The 18,553-nt window shown below is 35.2% G+C and overlaps 1 pseudogene across 1 annotated transcript in view; it reads right to left on the reverse strand.

Moving 5' to 3' along the window:
* The window catches only part of LOC307053819 (large ribosomal subunit protein uL1m-like), a 120,886-nt pseudogene extending 104,389 nt beyond the window's left edge, over positions 1-16,497 (reverse strand). The window contains exon 1 of the transcript in view: positions 16,457-16,497. The product of the transcript in view is annotated as a large ribosomal subunit protein uL1m-like (transcript). The remainder of the gene's footprint in view (positions 1-16,456) is intronic.
* Positions 16,498-18,553: the final 2,056 nt, after the last annotated feature.

An 18,553-nucleotide genomic window follows, 5' to 3' on the forward strand; every position in this document is an offset into this window, starting at 1 on the left:
TTCATAGAGACTAAAGGCAATTAGTTTGAATGACTAGAGCATTGTCAAAGGAGACAGTAAGGTTAAAAAACGTTAAACCTCTGAGCATATTTTAAAAAATGCAGAAAAATAGTCCCATTAACTCTGCTTTGTTATGCATTAACCACATAAGAAGAAAAATGGGTAAACCAAGCGTAGGCCCAGAGAAAGTGATCTGTTTATAGAAATAAACCAGCAATTCTTGTCAATTCAATTTTCTATCTTCAAATTTATGCTGTTATATTTTAGTTAGCATTGCTTCCATACATTCAGCTGCCATTTATTTCTTACTGAAACAATTGAATAGCCTTGGGCATTTATTAGGGATTAGACAAGAAAATAGAACCTCTATTTGTTGTAGTATGAAATACTTTAATAGAGGAAAAGAGAGGGACACACAGTCATTAGTGGAGCAAGGATCCTACAGACAAAAAGATGTTTTTAGATTGTAACACTGAAGGGATGAACCTTAAAAATTCTACTAGATGGTGCTGGGAAACTGAGAAATGTCTGGGTATTTCCCACTGATGATCTCAGCATGCAACACTGACATGGATAACTTAAGATAAGTTAATTTTTTTTTAAATAGTGAGAAAGAGAGAGAGAGAATGGGAGGGATGTAAGTAAATTGATACTGTAAGTATGTTTCATATGGAATTTCATAAACTACTTCAATAATCAAGCTCACTGTTTCCTACGGTAGAGAAGATGATAATAGATTATCCAGTGCTCATCTTAGCTTCTCATTCACCACAAAAATTATCTGGGATTTGATTTCCATCTCTGATACTAAGGATATTTCTTTCCTCCTGGTATAGAGAAGACTTCTTTCACATGGGAGTTTTGTCTTCTGCTTTCAGAAAGGAAAGGGGAGGTCAAAGCATTCTTCTTTTATCTGCTGTTTTTCATGTACCTTTAGCTCAAAATAATCTTCATGCCAAAGTAGCATTTCTGAGGGTGGCGTACTCTGCTACCCTTCATCCCTGCCCCCCACAACATTTGAAATTTCCCCAAGAAGTTTCACAGTCCAGAAACAGAGTTGATGGATTGTTCCAAACCTCACTGAAGCAGTCTCAGTCTTGAGAATAGGTCAGTTGAGTTAAACAGTTGTGTCTTATTTCAAGGGGCAGTGCTGTAAATGAAAGTGGGGTGAGGTTATCTAAATTAGGCCTTTTTATGGTGCTACCAATCAGGAATTTAATGAGGGCTAATTTTATGGAAACAAAAAAAAATTAAAATTGATGGTTGGATAAACTCAGTTTTTAGTTCAGATGGCAGTCAGTCTAGAAAATTTTTAGATGTTGGACTCTAAGCACCTTTTGGTGGTGGACTGAGGATAGTAGTGGCAATCTGATAAATTTCCTGGTTTACAGTTCAAATGTCTGACAATGGCATCTGATATTACAGTGAATTTTATGAGCGACCCATAAATAGTAGGCACTGAGGCTGTCCATACATGATCTGTTCTTGTGATTTTTCTAATGTTTATATCAAGTTATCCAGTTTTTGCTTGCAGGGTTTTGAAAGAAAGTTCTTAATGATTTCAAATCAGAAGTGTTGGGGAAAATTGTCTACTAGCCTTAGCAATAGTGAGGTTCCTTTGCATAATTTTACAAGTGATTCATTGACTAAGGGGAGTCTTGAGGCAGAGAAAAAATAATATGGCAGGTGACAAATGGGTCTGGGGGAATTAGATTATAGTAGTTGCCATTTTGGAACTCATAAAAAATTGGAGAGATGTCTGAATATTCCACATGAGCAGAAAATTATTGGTGGTGATGTAAAAGTGGCTGTCTGCTCATCGGAATACACACATCCAAGAAATGGTATTGAGATGTCTTATTCAAACAAGTTCATACTGCAATAAAATGGTGGTAATTATTAAAGATAAAATAACTTTTTATAATTTACTTACAGAGAAAATTGAAAGCAACAGATAAAAATATTTAAGAATTATATGTGGATTTCATCCTCACATCTATTCTGTATATAATATACTTAAGATAATTTTTCTGTGGTTACATTTATACACACATATTTATATTAAAAATACACACATGGATATGTGTATTTACGTGTGTGTAATATGTAAATATATATATATATATATATATATATATATATATATATATATATATATATATATATATATATAATTTCATGATTGCAATACCCTCAGAAAAATGAAAACACAAATTTTGTGTGTATGTATACAATATTCTCAGAGTCAAATATTTGATTTGAAATGAGATATTAAATCTAAGTGCATGAGCATTTTATATTTTCATTTCTTAATTGATTTTTATAAGAATCTCTAAAAATGAATAATGTTCCATATTATAACTGGATACAATTTAAAATTCAATTTATTTTACCATATTAAATTCTCTTTAGTATAAATATTTGATTCTTCTTGTGATTAGTACTAAATTTAACTTTAATGTAAAACGTTTTAAAATGAAATATATAGTATTATTTTTTCATTGAGATTAACAGTTTTATAAAGGTTTTGGAAAAATATAAATAGTCATATCCTATTCACCCCAACAAAAATATCTCTTTCTCTAAATTATGAAATTTCAGAGCTTTAATGAAGCTTCAGCCTTTATCACGTTAGGGTAGACCATCTCTTAACAGTAGTTTAGAGACCAATATTATTTTTAGTAGACAAAAAACAAGTTAGTATTTTGTAATAATAAAACGAAAATAAATTACATTCAGAATTTTACTCAATCTTGGTTCCAACAAATTTCACTAGGAAACCTCTTCATTTTAATGACTTTCAGAAGTGTTTTTACACAATCAATCAAGTTCTCTACCTTGTTTCATAACATTAAAAATGTTCATGAATATACTCTTTAAAATAATTATTCTTGGGATTCCCTTGGTGACACAGTGGTTAGGAATCCACCTGCCAGTACAGGGGACATTGGTTCGAGTCCTGGACCAGGAAGACCCACATACCACAGAGCAACTAAGCCTGTGTGCCACAACTACTGAACCTGTGCTCTAGAGCCCACAAGCCACAACTACTGAAGCCCACACACCTAGAGCCCATGCTCTGCAACAAGAGAAGCCACTGCAATGAGAAGCCCACACACCATAATGAAGAGTAACCCCCATTCACCAAAATTAGAGAAAGCCCACGTGCAGCAATGAAGACCCAACACAACCAAAAATAAATAAATAAAATTAAAAATATATTATTCTTTGTTGTCAATATTTCTATTGAACACTAGTTTTTCAATGGATTTTTTAAAGCTCTTGACAATGTCAGTAAGCCCAGTAGAATAATTATGTATATAAATTTAAAATCTTAGTTCCCACTCTGATGAATCTCTACTTATCTGAATAAGTAGAATAATTCTATGTAATGTTTTATAATTCTATTTAGTTATTTTGGAGAAAAAGAATGAAACTTGTAATTTCTAAATGGTCACTTGGCATGAAGATAAGTGGTGATGCATTTCAAAGTATTGTAAAATGAACTTTACAGCTCAGAATTTTTATAGTAACTTGTCAATTTTTTGAGGGTCTACTTTGAATGAACATCAAAAGTTAATCCTCCAAAATATATTTCCAGACAAGCAAAATTTTTCTATAACTGCTAAACAATATTCTTTAAAAAAAATTATTAAAGACATATATCTATAGGTATATATATAGAGAGATACATTATATGTAAGTTATACATGTAGTAATTTTATTGATTACATGCATTTTACTATTGGACTAGACAAATTTTTACTTTATCTTTATATCATGTATATTTATTATATATTACATATGAACACATGCATACATTTTTCTTTTGCTGTAATCCTGAAATACAATAGCCTCTTAGCAAATGACAGAATGAATTGTTCCATGCCAGATTTTACATTAAATATCTAAAACAGTGGGGTTATAATTATATGTTATCCATAAACTAATAAAATCATATTTTAACACTTAAGGATATTGACAATGAAAAAAAAAACACCTATAGATATTCTAAATAATACTAGGGAAAATATAAAATCAAACTCATAAGTTCCTGGGTTTGATTCTCATTAAGTTTATGTTCTAATACCTGTGATATTTTCTACCATGTCTAAACTTCTAGAGACATTTTGAAAAACATATACCAGTGATATAATATCATTCATCTTAGACTGCTTAGATTGCTATGCAGATTAGACTTTTTAATATAGTATTTAAAACACTAATCCTAGTGCTTCATATGTAGTAGGATCTGCATTTATTTTAATACATAGATATGATTATATGCATTATGTATATGCTATATATATGTACATAAATTCTCTAACTAAAGCCTAATAGAGGTAGTATAACTTGTATGTATGAAAAGACTGAACAAGTCATCCCATGTCTTTCATTATAGGCACATCAACATACACCAGCCTGCAATGTCTGTATATTCTTTCCATTAAGGAACTGAAACAGTCTTCCATTCTTTCTGAGGAAGAGGAAGACAAAATGTTTATTTGTAATTATGTAAAGTACAATACTTGTTGATTACATTTAACTCAGGATAAATCAAGAGATGAATAAAACAAATTCATATTATTTTCATGTTTTAGAGAATGTTTATGTTGTTGAATTTTCAGATAAAACAGACTTTTCTGTCTATCCAGGATATTCTGTCATATATTTTCTATTTTATAGTGCATGTAAAAAAAGTATTAAAAAACTTATTTAAGATTTCTTTTGTCTCTAATTCCAGAACGTTGAATGGCTTCAAGATTTTGATATACTAATAAGGTTATTACACCTCTCCAGGTTCAAAATTTTCATAGGAGCCATGTGATAATGATGCACCTTTGCTGAAAGGATGAGGCAGGTGTGTTTTTAGTAAGCCATTAATGGTGAGTTTGGATTTTTCTCACCTGCCAAATCATGAACTTTTAGTAAAATTCATTAAATCAAAAAAAAGAAAAGAAAAAGAGAGAGAGAGAGATTCAAAATTTATTAAAATAATTTATATAAAAAGAAAAATAAAATGACACTGATGGTTTTGCTGCCTCTACAATATAGTTCACAAACATAGGTTGTGAATTAATTTTAACCTGTGTTGAAATGTATCAGGTTGCAAAACTTCATGCCCTTAATCAATACTAGGGCATAAATTATAGTTTATTCTGTGAATCCCGAAAATATTAAAAATAAATTTATTTATTTATTTTTGTCTGCATTGGGTCTTCAATACAGTGTGCGGGCTTCTCACTGTGGTGGCTTCTCTTGTTGCTCAGTAGGTGTGACACACAGGTTTAGTTGCTACATGGCATGTGGAATCTTCCCAGACCAGGGATCGAACCCATGTCCCCTGCATCGGCAGACAGATTCTTAACGACTGTGCCACCAGGGAAGTCCCTGTATCCCAATGGTTTTAAACAAAGTATCCTCTTTAATCTGAGAGGAGTTACCAAAGATAAAATAGAGGAAAACAGGTATACTCCACCTTAACCATGAGAAGGCTTGTCTTGCCCAAATTCATCATAGTCATAAAATATTCTGTCATAGACAAAGGCAATCAGACTCAACAAACAAAATATTAAATCAAACAGTTATGAAGAGTAACTAAGTAGTAATAGATTAAATTAAATTTACTACAATTAAGAATTACCTTAAAATTAAAGCAATTAGAGAAAGAGGCACAAAAAACCCCCAAAGTTAGCAGAAGGAAAGAAATCATAAAGATCAGATTGGAAATAAATGAAAAAGAAATGAAGGAAACAAGAGCAAAAATCAATAAAACTAAAAGCTGGTTCTTTGAGAAGACAAACAAAATTGATAAACCATTAGCCAGACTCATCAAGAAGAAAATGGAGAAGACTCAAATCAATAGAATTAGAAATGAAAAAAGGAGAAGTAACAATGACACAGAAGAAATACAAAGGATCATGACAGATTACTACAAGCAACTATATGCCAATAAAATGGACAACCTGGAAGAAATGGACAAATTCTTAGAAAAACACAACAATCTGAGACTGAACCAGGAAGAAATAGAAAATATAAACAGACCAATCACAAGCACTGAAATTGAAACTATGATTAAAAATCTTCCACTGGGCTTCCCTGGTGGTGCAGTGGTTGAGAGTCCGCCTGCTGATGCAGGGGACACGGGTTCATGCCCCGGTCTGGGAGGATCCCACATGCCGCAGAGCGGCTGGGCCCATGTGCCATGGCTGCTGAGCCTGCGTGTCCAGAGCCTGTGCTCCGCAATGGGAGAGGCCACAAGAGTGAGAGGCTCATGTACCGAAAAAAAAAAAAAAAACTTCCAACAAACAAAAGCCAAGGACCAGATGGCTTTACAGGTGAATTCTATCAAACATTTAGAGAAGAGCTAACACCTATCCCTCTCAAACTTTTCCAAAATATAGCAGAGGGAGGAACACTTTCAAACCCGTTCTACGAGGCCACCATCACCCTGATACCAAAACCAGACAAAGATGTCACAAAGAAAGAAAACTACAGGCCAATATCACTGATCACTGATGAACATAGATGCAAAAATGCTCAACAAAATACTAACAAACAGGGCTTCCCTGGTGGCGCAGTGGTTGGGAGTCAGCCTGTTGATGCAGGGAATGCAGGTTCATGCCCTGGTCTGGGAGGATCCCACATGCTGTGGAGTGGCTGTGCCCGTGAGCCATGGCCTCTGGGCCTGCACATCTGGAGCCTGTGCTCCACGGTGGGAGAGGTTGCAGCAGTGAGAGGCCTGTGCACCAAAAAAAAAAAAAAAACAAAAAAAAACAATACTAGCAAACAGAACCCAACAGCACATTAAAAGGATCGTATACCATGATTAAGTGGGGTTTATCCCAGGAATGCAAGGATTCTTCATATGCAAATCAATCAATGTGATAAACCTTATTAACAAACTGAAGGACAAAAACCACATGATAATCTCAATAGAAGCAGAAAAAGCTTTCAACACCCATTTATGATAAAAACCCTCCAGAAAGTAGGCATAGAGAGAACTTAGCTCAACATTATAAAGGCCATATATGACAAACCCACAGCCAATATCGTTCTCAATGGTGAAAAATTGAAACTATTTCCACTAAGATCAGGAACAAACCAAGGTTGCCCACGCTCACCACTATTATTCAACATAGTTTTGGAAGTTTTAGCCATGGAATTCAGAGAAGAAAAATAAATAAAAGGAGTCCAAATTAGAAAAGAAGAAGTAAAACTGTCACTGTTTGCAGATGACATGACACTATACATAGAGAATCCTAAAGATGCTATGAGAAAACTACTAGAGCTAATCAATGAATTTGGTAAAGTAGCAGGATACAAAATTAATGCTCAGAAATCTCTTGCATTCCTACATACTAATGATGAAAAATCTGAAAGAGAAATTAAGAAAACTCTCCCATTTACCATTGCAACATAAAGAATAATATACCTAGGAATAAACCTAGCTAAGGAGACAAAAGACCTGTATGCAGAAAACTCTAAGACACTGATGAAAGAAACTAAAGATGATACAAAGAGATGGAGAGATATAACATGTTCTTGGATTGGAAGAATCAACATTGTGAAAATGACTATACTACCCAAAACCATCTACAAATTCAATGCAATCCCTATCAAAATACCAATGGCATTTTTCACAGAACTAAAAGAAAAAAGTTCACAATTTGTATGGAAACACAAAAGACCCAGAATAGCCAAAGAAATCTTGAGAAAGAAAAACAGAGCTGGAAGAATCAGGCTCCCTGACTTCTGACTATACTACAAAGCTACAATAATAAAGACAGTATGGTACTGGCACAAAAACAGAAACAGATCAATGGAACAGGATAGAAAGACCAGAGATAAACCCATGCACATATGGTCAACTTATCTTTGACAAAGGAGGCAAGAATATACAATGGAAAAAAGACAGCCTCTTCAATAAGTGGTGCTGGGAAAACTGGACAGCTACATATAAAAGAATGAAATTAGAACACTCCCTAACACCATACACAAAAATAAACTCAACATGGATTAAAGACCTAAACGTAAGGCAAGACAGTATAGAACTCTTAGAGGAAAGCATAGGCAGAACACTCCATGACATAAATCACAGTAAGATCCTTTTTGATTCACCTCCTAGGGAAATGGAAATAAAAACAAAAATAAACTAATGGGACCTAATGAAACTTAAGAGCTTTTGCACAGCAAAGGAAACCATAAACAAGACAAAAAGACAACACTCAGAATGGGAGAAATATGTGCAAATGAAGCAACTGACAAAGGATTAATCTCCAAAATATACAAGCAGCTCATGCAGCTCAATATCAAGAAAAAACAAACCACCCAATCCAAAAATGGGCAGAAGACCTAAATAGAGTATTTTCCAAAGAAGATATATAGATTGCCAACAAACACATGAAAAGATGCTCAACATCACTAATTATTACTGAAATGAAAATAAAAACTAAAATGAGGTATCACCTCACACTTGTCAGAATGGTCATTGTCTAAAAGTCTACAAACATTAAGTGCTGGAGAGGGTCTGGAGAAAAGGGAACCCTCTTGCACTGTTGGTGGGAATGTAAATTGTTACAGCCACTACAGAGAAAAGTATGGAGGTTCCTTAAAAAACTACAAATAGAACTACCATATGACCCAGCACTCCCACTCCTTGGCATATACCCTGAGAAAACCATAATTTAAAAAGAGTCATGTACCACAATGTTCATTGCAGGTCTATTTACAATATCCAGGGCATGGAAACAACCTATGTGTCCATCAACAACATTGCAGGTCTATTTACAATATCCAGGGCATGGAAACAACCTATGTGTCCATCAACAGATGAATGGATAAAGAAGATGTGGCACATATATACAATGGAATATTACTCAGCCATAAAATAAATGAAATGGAGTTATTTGTAATGAGGTGGATGGACCTAGAGACTGTCATACAGAGTGAAGTAAGTCAGAAAGAGAAAAACAAATACCATATGCTTACACATATATATGGTGTCTAATAAAAAAATAAATTGTTCTGAAGATCCTAGGGGCAGGACAGGAATAAAGATGCAGATGTACAGAATGGATTGAGGACACAGGGAGGGGGAAGGCTAAGCTGGGACGAACTGAGAGAGTGGCATGGACATATATACAATACCAAATGTAAAATAGATAGCTAGTGGGAAGCAGCCGGATAGCTCAGGGAGGTCAGCTTGGTGCTTTGTGACCACCTAGAAGGGTGGGATAAGGAGGGATGGAGGGAGACACAAGAGGGAGGAGATATGGGGATATATGTATATGTATAGCTGATTCACTTTGTTATACAGCAGAAAGTTACACACCATTGTAAAGCCGTTATACTTCAATAAACATGTTAAAAAAAAAGTAATTACTGACTCCATTTAATCAGCAACTGATGGATACCTTTCCATCATAGATTCAGCTATATTCCATTCAGGACCTATGCCTTTCAAGTATAGTGTGCCTTCACCTTCAAAAAGACATGGTACACCTTTATCTGTCTACCCATGGGGTATAATATCTGTTCCATCACATACAATATTTGCAGGCAAATGCTCAATTGCATCCAACTTTCTCCAGGAACACAGATATATCATCACAGCCGTAACATTTTTCTGTGAGTACATTCATTTGACATACAGAGTCAGGACATCCAAATACAAAGGAGCTCTAAAAAAGAACAGGCTACTGCCACACATAATGTACTGGTCCCCACTACTTCAATAAATTTTGTGACATCATTTGGTAAGTTGATGAGACATTTCATCCTGACCTTGTTAAGAAATAACTTCTGAACTAGCACCCACAGTATTAAAATTAACTCAACATCTTTTAGGGCTTCTGGGATTTTAAAAGAAACATATTCCTCATTTTAAATTTTGCTAAAGTCCAAAAATGCTCTTATTCATAATTTGACTGTCTTTGAATGGTCCTCCTTCCAACAAAAACTCTAGAGTGTGTCCAAATTACAATATAATAGATACTCAACATAGTGCCCCCCAGAGACTCTTTCACTCTACAGAGTATAAGAAGTTCCTTTCATACCTCCTAGACTCCTTGAGTCACCTATGATGGCCAGAAAATATCTATGGGCTTCCTAATGCAAGAAACTGCTCTTGGGCTTCCCTGGTGGAGCAGTGGTTGAGAGTCTGCCTGCCGATTCAGGGGACACGGGTTCGTGCCCCAGTCTGGGAAGATCCCACATGCCGTGGAGCGGCTGGGACCGTGAGCCATGGCCACTGAGCCTGCATGTCCGAAGCCTGTGCTCCGCAATGGGAGAGGCCACAACACTGAGAAGCCCACGGTAAAAAAAAAAAAAAAAAAGAAACTGCTCTTCTTGGCTGCACGTTACCTGCCTTTAGGGCAATAACTGCTGGACATACACGTGAGTCTTATTGAAATAGAAGTTTTCACAGGCACTAGACATGGAACCTTCTATATCCAGCTGTCCATTATGACTTAGGTCATGGAAGAAGCATTCCATAAGCTTGGCCTCTTGCTAAATAAAAGCAGTATTAATAGGATAGAACCAACACTGAGCCCTTTAGTATATCTGCTACACAAGAGGGATGGCCTGTCCATCCCTAGTCCCTTTTAGATGCCATGATGCTGGATGAAGTCATTCCTCTACCAAATCGCTTGGCTACATGAGAGTCCTTTGGGATTAACTGACAGAACTGTAAAGGGAATTCATATAATTTATGAATGGTAGCACCACTATTACATGTGCTAGGGCCCTAAAAGGGGAGTTGCTGCCATCCTCTGATTAACCATGGTATTTCTGATTGAGAGCAAGACAGATGGGTCAGCACAATTGGCCAGACTTTGGACAGCCATTCTTAGTAATGGATGGCTTGAGCAACAGCAGCCCCATCTGCACAATTTTACAGACTCTTGGACCATTTCCAATGGTATGGCCATCTGATCTGGCCAATAGCCAAAACAGCAATTCCTTATCCAGGGTTTCCCTATCTGGAATAAAGAACATTGGAAATATCTTACTTCACACATACCCAAAATATAAAGCACAGTCATACATATCTCTGCCTACACTAAAGCCACAATACAAGGTTTCATCAAGACACCCCCTTATCTACTTTGGAGTTCAAGATATCATTGGTCGTGACCAAGGCACACATTTGTTTTACTTTTCAACTTCTTATTTTTGGGCAACCCCAAAATAAAGACCTATTGCTTCCTCCTTCAGCACTGATAAGAGGTTCAAATCATATAAGCTGCTGGTCTGAACAGGAACTCTCACCCTGGCTCCAACCCAACCATAATAATAACTAAAACCATTCACTGCTCTTTGTGTCCTCAAGTCATTTTCAGACCTATTTGCTCTCTTCAGAAAACCTCATTATGAATAATAAAACTTTCAATACTGTCTTAGTGTGTGTGTGTGTGTATGTATGTATGTATATGTGTGTGTAGTACATATATATTATTTATATATAATATAAACATAATATATATTTCCATATACATGGAGATATGTATATATATGGAAAAATTATAAATAAAAGCAATTAAGGGTAACATAAATTCAGAGGAGTGGCTATTTAAGAAATTAGGGCTGTATATGAATATAGAATATATAGAAAATATATAGAGACCATATAGAAAATATTCAGTGGATTGGAAATATTATATTTCTTAAGCTGGTTGGCAGGCACATTGATAACCATTAATTTTTCTCAAACTCTTCTCATTAATTTTAATGTTTACATTCAATTGTAGACTACAAATAGGTTAATATAATAAAAATTCTAGTCATAGGAACAATGAAAATGAAAACCAAAATTTGAAGCAAGGACAAACTTCATGCATTTGAAAGGAAATTGAAAACATACCCTGTGACCCCCTCCCTCACCTGACCATAAAAATACTTTGCTGAAACCCTTCAGGGAGTTCCGGTTTTTTTGAGCACAAGCCACCCATATCTCCTTGCATGGCCCTTTCTCTCCTCCAAACTCCAACATTTCTGCATTGGTTTAGCTCACTGTGTGTCAGGCACATGAACTTGCGTTTGGTAACACTTCTACCCTTAACAATTTTTTATGTGTGTGTCTTTTTACATCTATTTGTATCTTCTTCTCTCTGATTTCTGTAAACAGATTAAGATCCAGAGCAGAAAAGAATGGAAATTCCAGGTCTAGCTATGGCAGAGTTCATATCCGGTGGAGACAGGTATGGAGTTGCTCAGGAAGTTCAGGTGATCAAACAGAATGAGGTCCATGGGGCCAAGTTACAGTGAGAAATAACAGCCAGAGGTCAGCACTGTATCTAGTGTGGATGATCCTGCTAATTGTAGCCTGATCTGGCCACATTTAAAATTAAACCCCAATAATTTTTTAGGTCCCCTGAGTGCTCCTCCATGGAATAAGGCCTGCAGAGATGCTGCCTGATATTGGTCTTTTATTTGTTATCCTCAGCCCCATCCTGGCATAGGAAATTTGGGCATTGCTAGAGACAGAAGGGACTTTGTTTGTAGCTTTCATTTGTAACTTTGCTTAGCTTAAAACCTTTTTTTTTTTTTTCCTTGCAGCACGCCGTGACCCACCCCGCCGCGGAGCACAGGCTACGGAAGTGCAGTCTCAGCGGCCATAGCTCACGGGCCCAGCCACTCCGCGGCATGTGACATCCTCCCGGACCGGGGCACGAACCCGCGTCCCCTGCATCGGCAGGCGGACCCCCAACCACTGTGCCACCAGGGAAGCCCAAACTTGCTTTCTTGAGTGATCATTAACTTACAGTGGTCTCCCATACTTTTTTCTTTACTTACAGTCCCTTAGTGGGATTATCTATTTAATCACTTACTTTGTCCCTTTACTCTGTCCCTATCACATCCATCCATCCATCCATCCATCCATCCATCCATCTCTATAGCTCTGCATTTATCCTGCCATTTATTTTGATAATGCTAAACATATTATATAGCCAATTTTCAGTTCTATTATTAAAAAGAAATAGGAAGAAACCCTACTCATTTAGAATAATAGATAAAAACTAACTACAGATAAAAAAAGGACACTATTAATAAATGCTTTAAGTCTGAAAGAACTAATAAATTACCTTGCTTTAGACAGTGTCTAACATATCATTATGTATGTAACATGATTAAAACATGATTAACATGATTAAAAATTTCATTTAGAATGAAATATAAAAATGTGATTTAAAAGGAAGAATATATATATTTTAATTTCATAGTAATAGTTATTTTATTTGCAAAGTTTATAAATATGTTCATTTATAAAATTTTGAGATTACATAAGGAATATATTAGATATTAGTGTGCGTCTGAGGTTATAGTCATATTGGTTTAGTGGGAGTAAAAATGACTTTACTTTTCTCAACTTTATTTTCTTAAATTCCCAATAAACACAGCTTCGGATCCTAATAGTGAATCATCTTTTATGTTAAAAAGTTTAGATTATTCCTTTGGGTTGTTAATTTTGATAAATGATTATGTTCAGCTCTCCAATAGTGTTTAGCCAACAATATATTTCAACTCATGGATTTATCTGTGAACTTTTCATTCAGAAGTTGCCTGATAGGATTTTTTGACATATTGTGGAGCTGCATTTAAACAAACAAACTAACTAAATATGTTAATTAAAAAAAAACACTGACTGTAGCTCTGAGCACCACAGATGTCATAGTGTAGCTTAAGAAAGCTAGCAATTTAGCACATATGGATTACAGAGACAGGAATCAGCAGGCAGATTTCAGACTTTTTTAAAGTATTTTTTTTTCATGACTACTCTTGTCTGTAAACATAAGCATTGGGTATAAAACTATTTCATATTGTATTTCTTGTGTAAATACTCATATTTGAAGGGATATATATGAATACCATCAACAGAATTATTGAACATAACAATGCTTAAGACTCAGGCTCGAACATTTTTGCTTTGACTCCTGATGATGTCTGAGAATCCATCTCTAAGGGGAAGGCTCATAAGACTTAAGAGTGAAGTGAGCATTAGAGTTAGAATTTTTATTTCTTAATTTTGAATAAATCAATTTTTATTACAAAAAGTTGGCTATTATTTGCTGTTTTATTTTCTTAAGATTTAAATTTACTTATTGTAGCATAATTGTCTTTTCTTTTTTTTTTTTTGCTTGCTAAATGTTTTTAGAAAAAGTTTTCCCAAATGATTTTATTTTTTTAGTTTTCCTGAAGATTATAGATAATTTTATGGTTATTTTCCCTAATAAAAGTGCTTCCCAATTAAACTTTGTCATTTGATGATTTTCAGATACCATAGTCTCATATCTCTCTGATGATTATTCTACCCACATAGTATAATGTGTCCAACACTTCTCTATCAAGATAGATCTAAAGGCAAAGACCAATAAATGTTCAGCCATGGGGTACTTGGAGAAGGGCATCATTTAATCTCTTGTAGACATAAAGGATTTAGAATCTCCTCATATCTTACAACTCATGTGAAAATTGTTTTAAGCTATCATATTCCACTTTTTTGTCTTAATATATAGTTAGCAGCTGCCCAGTTTTCTTCCAAAATTGATACTCAAATAAGAGGTATCAATTTTATTGTTGTCCGAGCACCTTATTAGGAATTGTACACCTTGATGTTACATAAACTTCACTTTCAGAAGCAAAACATAGAGGATACAGATTACTAGCTTTTTGTCAATCTTTGTAAGTAAAAACATTAAACTCTGCTGGAAAACAAGAAGCAGATTCTGGGAGACAGAATTCTAAGATCGCTACTAAATTTCTGGTCCCTGATGTACACACTATATATAATTCTTCCCCCTTGAGTGTGAGCAGAACCCCTGAGTTCGTGGTTTATCACTTCTATGACTACACTTTATTGCATAATAAAAGGACTTTGCAGAGGTAACTAAGGTCCTCAATCAAAAAGTAGATTAAACTTGGGGGGTCTAACCTAATCAGGTGAGCCCTTTAAAATAGGATCTAAACTCTCTCTCCACTTTTTCCCATTCTTCTCTCTCTTACTCATCTGCCTTTTTGCTGACTTTGAAGAAACACACTGCCACGAGTTCTACCACTGCAAGGAAATGCATTTTCCAACAACTGCATAAGTTGGGAAGAATACCCCAAACCTGAGATGAGAACACAGACCCAACTGACACGTTAATTGCAACTTTGTGAGACCCTGAGCACAGGATCCAGCTAAGCCCTCACAAATTCTGACCCGTGCAAATTTTGACAGAATAAACATGTTGTTTTAAGCTGATAATTTTGTGGTAAATTGTTATGAAGCAATAGAAAACTAAAATACAAGCGTCTAGCACATTGAAAACCTTTAAAAATATTATAAATTCTACTCACCTCTATATATTTCTCTTGCCCCTCACTCTTTCCAAAAAGCCATGCATAAGAGTGTAATATTTTATGATACCCTATGTTTAAAAATTCTACAGAATATAGGGACTCATGCAAGAAGCTTGAATGGGGGGACATTGTAGAGTCCCAGTGGGTGGCTTAACATTGGAAGGTTTTGCTCTGCCTCCTTTATTTCAGATGTAAAAAGTCTATGTTATCTCTATATCTCCTATTATTTCATAAACATTTTTAATAAAGCAGTTCCACTACTAGTCATTAACCAAAGCCCTCTTATAAGTACATTTAATATAAAAGCATATTCTTTTTATGTAAATATTCCCATATTGTATCGATTGATTTTCTATTTTACCACAATGCCATTTTTCAACTCTATATACAGAACAGATATATATATATATATCTCCCAATTCATAATCATGCTTAAAACTGAGTCCAATTGGTATTGTCCTTAGATGAATTTGAAGTTAGAGCAAGGAAGAAATTAAACAATAATTTAAATGTCATTAAGTATTTCAGGGATATTGTTAACTTCTAATAATTGTAATTACAAACAAAAATATTTTCTCTCTTCTTTGTAAATTAAAACAATTTAAGTAAGTTAAACAAAGCTATAGTGCCAAATTATTATATAGTAAATAATATGTTGTGTAAGTATTGTACAAATAAATTAAATCATAGTTTGTTTCATCTCCCAAATTCACGATAGTATTCAATGGAGTATTATATTTTTCCTGCAATTGAGTGAAAATTCCAGCAGACTCAAGATATTTCTGATCACTGATAGGTAGGACAATCTCTCAGATGCTTTAAACTTTGGAACAAAAGCTGAGTTCAGAAATTAGAATGCTCATCCAATTATGTTTATCAGAACTTCAATCCTCATTGAAAAGTGAGACATCCCTCACCCCACACTCAAGGGCCTGGCAGTAGAGGACTCTCTAGCCCAGTGGTCCCCAAAATTGTTGGCACCAGGGACCGGTTTCCTGGAAGACAATTTTCCATGGACTGTGGGTGGGGACGAATGGTTGAGGAGGTAATGCGAGTGATGGGGAGCGATGGGGAGCAGCAGATGAAGTTTTCTTGTGTGCCTGCCTCTCACCTCCTGCTGTGCTGCCCCATTCCTAGCAGGCCGTGTACCATTCCGCAGCCCCGGGGGCCAGGGACCCCTGCTCTAGATCTTCTTCATTCTTTCCTCCTGACCTCTTTCTTCTCCCTTAGCTTTGATATTAGAACTCTCTGTATTTGTGATAAGTTCCTCTTTGACCTCTGCTTTAACAATATGCAATTATTCTCCCATGGGTATTTTCAGGCCTTCATCACCTCCTTCCAGCTGGGCCCTTCCATATATGACTCCTATTCACAGGCAGTCCCTTGCCCTCAGTGGGCTCTTCCTACCCTCCTTTCAACTTCTGATTTGCAGACATTGTAATCCATTGTAAACTCCCACTGTTTTGATCTAGTTTTTATCTAGCAGGTCTTCTTAGGCAGGCCCCATTTTAAAGTACTGGAACACTGCTGCCTTGGGTCTGTATGTGGTCCGTGAATCTTTTACAGGTTATGGAGAAATTTGGAGTTATTTACAAAGGCAGTATCGATTCTTTCTCAGACTGTCTCTATCCCTCAAGTTGTCTCTTTCACCTACTCCATCTGACAAATAAACACAGTTTTTAATCTATGCTGTCTCAGCTATTTAATAGAAATTCCCAATTTAACACCCTGTCACCCATCTCAGTTCTTCTGTTTCCCACCAAAAGAAAAAGTGAACACGAGATTTGAATGTCATTTGCACATACGTTTAAACTAGAAGAGTTTTTGCCCATACTTAGTACCTATAGATTTAACTGAAGGAAATAAATTAACAGAATGTATTGTTACTTACCATGTAATAGATTTATGGATGAATGTTATGTTTTCCTTATATTATCAATATTATTCAAGCTCTGTAGAATGATTATGTACTGTACTTAAATCAGAAATCAACACAACACAATATTTCTTTCTTTAAAGGCAAGCGACTTTAAAGTGAAGGAGGAGATTTCTGATTATAGCTTTCAGGACTTCTATTATTGTTTCTTCAGTTTTTTGCTGGGTTATCACCTCAATCTCACAAATGCTATTCACCCATGACTGGGAAGTGAGGTTGGGTCATAGGAGATATGGTTCTAATGTTCAGTTTCTTTTTAAGATTATTCATCCAAACATGAAGTCAGAGAGGCACATGCTGGTGTCATACTCTGTATTCTTTTGTCCTAGCACTAAAGTTAGAATGCTCCCGGACTTCAGAGGGAAGTCTTCTTTTAATGCTTATTTCATTTTCTGAATGTGACAAATATGCCTAGCTAACTACACTTGTTAAGGTTGGTATTTTAAAATGCCATTAAACCTGCAAAGTGTAAAGGATCTTCTTCCATGGTGTACAAAAAATACAAAGAGAATAGATTTGTTTCTGTCCAATTAGTATGGTGAGTTATGTCACAAAATATAGGATCCCTTCAAGGCAGTGTTTGCCTGTTAAAAAGTCACTTGTGGTAAGAATAAAATGCCAGAATTTTTGAGTTTCTTATATATATATATTTACTATGTGACAAACATGCATCCCGAAAAGTCTGCTTAATAAGGAAAATGAAATTTGGCATTACTTTAGCCTCCTAAGTATGTATGTCCAAGACTGAAAAACACCTTGAACTTTTTAATGATGAAAATTCCTTCACTGCATGTAAAACAAAAACAAAAAAAAACTCTTCGAGAGTGTAAATTTAGTGTAATTTAGTAGCTACTTCACTGAATGATCAGTATGGGAATAACTTATAAGCATATCCCTTGCAATAATTTTACAGATGGAAATATCAAAAGATGATTTTTTTCTAATTTCTTATTCTAACTTTTCTTCTCAACAAATAATACATGTTTTCATGGAATATCAAAATTTCAACATTAATCTAAACCACCTCTCCTTTAGAGGACTTAAAATATTTTTTCAATCACTAGCCTCACAGTTGTAACCTCTCCTTTATAACACTGTACCATATACATGTATAAAAATATACACATAATTGTCCTTGTTAACTGTGTATCTGTGTTATCTCTTGTACTAGATTATAAGCTCCTGGATAACAGAATTTAGGTATTAGTTATGCCTATCATATAGATACGGCCATGGTGCTTTGTTATTAATAATTATTTTTACAATGGGGTA

This window comes from Hyperoodon ampullatus, assembly GCF_949752795.1.
Source record: "Hyperoodon ampullatus genome assembly, chromosome: 5".
Classification (NCBI taxonomy): domain Eukaryota; kingdom Metazoa; phylum Chordata; class Mammalia; order Artiodactyla; family Ziphiidae; genus Hyperoodon; species Hyperoodon ampullatus.